Raw genomic sequence first — 3,989 nt, forward strand, 5'->3', positions numbered from 1 at the left:
GGGAATTGTGGCTCTCCCTCCCACTTGCCCCCTGCCTAGCTCTAAACTTGTTTTAAATAAAATAAGGAGAGATATTGCCTCGGCCCCCCCAGAATATCCCATTAAGGGAGGGAGGGAGAAGGTGGGGGAGATAATCCAAATTGTATTTTGTGGGGAAATATCTAAAAAAAAAAATTCAGCCAATTATACAAATAAGTATTGGATTTTAAAGACAAATGTCTGAACTTTTAGTACATCTTTTATACTTGAACTATTGTTAGCTGAATTCCATGGGTGTGTCTTTTTTCTGTAATAGTTCTTGGAAGTGATGTGTTGTTGTTTTTTTGCCCATAGGGCTTGTGCCAAGACAATCAGAGTTTTTTGGAAGCAGTATTTTCTTTTTTTTAAACACCGTATTTCTTATTTTGATATATTTTTTTTATTTAATAGCCTTTTATTTACAGGTTATATGCATGGATTATTTTGATATTTTTAATGCTGTGGATGAATGCCATCTTTCAGACAGTACCCACTTAGCTGTCCGCTTTTTTTCTCAATGCCAATCTTCCATTCTTCTTCCAGATATTTTTGGTAGGAACAAACATTCTCATCCTACTTAGCCTACCTAGATTTCTCATGACAAATTGATTTGCACGTCCTGTGGTTCTGTTTATTGATCGGTAGAGATGAAAAAAAAATGTTCATTGCAGTTTCAGTTTCTCTTCCATTCTGTATCACAGACACCAAAACACCAGTCATTGGAAAATGAAAAAAAACAAAACAAAACAAAACAGAAAATAAAATGTTCAATGGATGTTTTGAAATTATATATAATTGTATGAATGATGCCATAGTAATAACATTAAACAATTAACACTATGACTTGCTGGTGGGTCTGTCTGCCTCTAGTTTCTCCCCATTCCAATCCATCCTCCAGCCACAAAAAGTGATTTTTCCTAAAGTCACCCCCCTGTCTTCACTTTACATACTCCAGTGGTTCCCTATTGCCTCCAGGTTGAAATATAAAGTGCTCTGTTTGGAATTCAAAACCATTCATAACCAGTCATCTTGAAGAGGGAATCTCAGAACTGAAAATCCTTAAAGGAGAAAACCTCCTCAGTGAGGGGACCCCGCCCCAAGCACAAAGAGATTCATCTTTGTTATCTGGGCGGGTCGGCTCAGCCTGAAACCCATTGAATTCAATTCAAATTTTAGCCCTAAAGATTATTGTTCTGTAAGAAATGATCAGCAGGAGGATTTCAGAAAGGCCTGGAGAGACTTACACGAACTGATGCTGAGTGAAATGAGCAGGACCAGGAGATCATTATATACTTCAACAACAATACTATATGATGACCAGTTCTGATGGACCAGGCCATCCTCAGCAATGAGATGAACCAAATCAGTTCCAATGGAGCAGGAATGAATTGAACCAGCTACACCCAGGGAAAGAACTCTAGGAGATGACTAGCGACCTAATCCCTATATTTTTGTCCGCCTGCATTTTTGATTTCCTTCACAGGTAATTGTACACTATTTCAGAGTCCAATTCTTTTTATACAGCAAAATAACTGTTTGGACATGTATACTTATATTGTATTTAACTTATACTTTAACATATATTTTTAAACTTTTAATCATTTTTAATTTTTTAAACTTTCTATTTATTAATTTTTTATTATGGCTTTTTATTTACAAGTTATATGCATGGGTAATTTTACAGCGTTGACAATTGCCAAATCTTTTGTTCCAATTTTTCCCCTCCTTCGCCCCACCCCCTCCCCCTGATGGCAGGTTCCCCCGATCAAGGGGAAAAATTGGAACAAAAGGATTGGCAACTGTCAATGCTGAAAAATTACCCATGCATATAACTTGTAAATAAAAAGCTATATAATAAAAAAAAAATTCAGCCCTAGCTGAAACCCAGCAAGAGCCAACCTGGGCTCCACTCCTGAGCCCCCTTCAGCTTGTAGCCAAAGCCCCCTATTATAAAACCCTCTCTTTGCAGAGGCTCTGAACATGCCAGCCCTATGCCTGGCACCCCAGAGGCCTCTGCCCACTGGAATCCTGTTTCCGGTGCCCTCTTCTCTCTGCCCTCACCTGCTTCCTTAACCAGAACCTTGCTTCCAATCCCATAATAAACCTCTTTTACCAGTCTGGGTTTTTGGGTCTGTAAGTTCCTTTATAGAGGATCTTGCGCCACCAGAAGGGAATCCTCAGAACTCCCTGCTCTTGCGCAACCACTAGCCCTTATTTAACTCCCTGACCACCAGAAACCCTCACTTCATTTGGGTTCCCCAAATCTAAGCCTCATCAGTCTGACATCTTGCTCCCCAACCTCTGTCTTGCCTCTGGCATTTTCTCTAGGTGTCCAAGCCTGGAATACTCTTCCTCTCGACTCCAGCTACGGTTCCTTAGTTTTAACCAAGTCCCGCTCAGAGACACAAATACCTGGGGCTGTGGGCCCTTTGGGTGTTATGCTGAAAGGAAGGCATCCCATCTGGTGAGGAGGCCTGAAATCGGGGCCTTGTCCACCCTCCCAGATGCCATGATTATTTTAAAATCATTGAGATCTAGCACCTCCCTTTTACCTCCAGGATAAATTATAAAATCCTCTTTTTGCATTTAAAGCCTCAGCTGTGGTCTGCCCCTTAAATCGAGAGCTTCTTAAGGGCAGTGGCAGTTTTTTAGGCCCAATACCCCCAGCCCTCAGAATGCTTGGTGGGGTAGGGGTGGGGGAGATCAACAAGTGATATTTGTGCCCAGATTTTTTTCCTCTAAACAGGAAATCAAGTTATTTATTTATTTATTTTTTGCATGAAAGTGATATTTGTTTACATTTTACATTTAATTAGAGCTGGATGTAGTGGCAGTAATCCCTGCTGTCAGGACACTGACTGGTGGGCCAGGACTGGTGGGCACTGACTCTGGCAGCAACCTGGCACGGTGGGGCTGCAGGGCCCAGAGCGGCACCCCTGGCCTAGTCTGGAGAGTGCATGGGTCTGAGTTTCAGAGCTGATCAGCGAGGATTGGGTGGGTGCTGCCCTTCTTGCCCTGGGGAGGTGGGAAGAACCAGCCCACAGTTGCTGAGTTATGGGGTTCCAAAGGCCAACCTTTGGCGCCCAGGAAGCGTTCTGCCATGTTGCCAAGGCGCCCTTGGGGCAGGGAGTGGTGATGGGTGAGCATGGGAACCGTGAGCAAGGGTCACAGCCAGTGGCCAGGGATAGGCCGGAGCAGCCGAGGACTGGCTGGATCCTCTTCTTCCCCCCCCCCCCCCCCTCGGCAGAGGCCGTACACAGCCCCTGAGCAGCTTCTCTGAGCGCTGACTGGGGACTGCCTCCAGGATCACCATGATCACCAAGGAGGCTGAAGGGCACAATAAACTGGAGCTCTTTTCCAACCTTATGAGACTTCCGCCTCTGAGGTCAAAGGGCTCATATGCTTTGAGCGCTTACAGATGGCCCCAACATATAATAATGATTTTTTTAAGATACATGATTTATTATTCTATTAAATATTAAATAAATTGGAACAACATAGAAATTGCTCTTTGATATAGTTCCAATTGGACCTATTTTATCTTTTTGGAAATCGTTTTCATAAAGTGGGCTCATAAATTGGGACAGATATAATGAAGAACCAAGAAAGCAGTAAAGACAATAGAAGTGCCCCCAGGTACCTTCCCGTATCTTCTTTTTTAGATCCTCATTTGCAAAAGTCCAATTGGAGAAGCTTAGAATTGAAAAACAACAACCTAGGGATCCCTGAATGCCAGTTTGGGGACTCGGGTAGGTAGCTGTGGCCTGAGACAGACAAGAAGCCGACGCTGTTGGAGCAAGGGCCCCTTCCCTCCTCGCTTCCCCCCCTTTCCCTCCCGGGACGCAATCTGTGAGACTCCAGGAGGCAGGTCAAGTAGGACTTTATTTCTCAGAAGCTCCAGTGGGGAGAGAAGCGCGTGGGGAGGGTCCCGGGCTCTGGAGGACTGTCTTCCTGCCATCCCCAGAGTGTCG

The 3,989-nt window shown here is 43.9% G+C and overlaps 1 protein-coding gene across 1 annotated transcript in view; it reads right to left on the reverse strand.

Moving 5' to 3' along the window:
• Positions 1 to 3,881: 3,881 nt before the first annotated feature.
• LOC100924034 (interferon alpha-inducible protein 27-like protein 2A) overlaps positions 3,882 to 3,989 on the reverse strand; it is a 5,895-nt gene continuing 5,787 nt past the window's right edge. The window contains exon 3 of the mRNA XM_003765352.3: positions 3,882 to 3,989. This exon is cut by the window's right edge and continues 118 nt beyond it. The gene's annotated coding sequence lies outside the window, so the exon portion shown is untranslated.

This window comes from Sarcophilus harrisii, chromosome 3, assembly GCF_902635505.1.
Source record: "Sarcophilus harrisii chromosome 3, mSarHar1.11, whole genome shotgun sequence".
In the NCBI taxonomy this organism is placed as follows: Eukaryota; Metazoa; Chordata; class Mammalia; order Dasyuromorphia; family Dasyuridae; genus Sarcophilus; species Sarcophilus harrisii.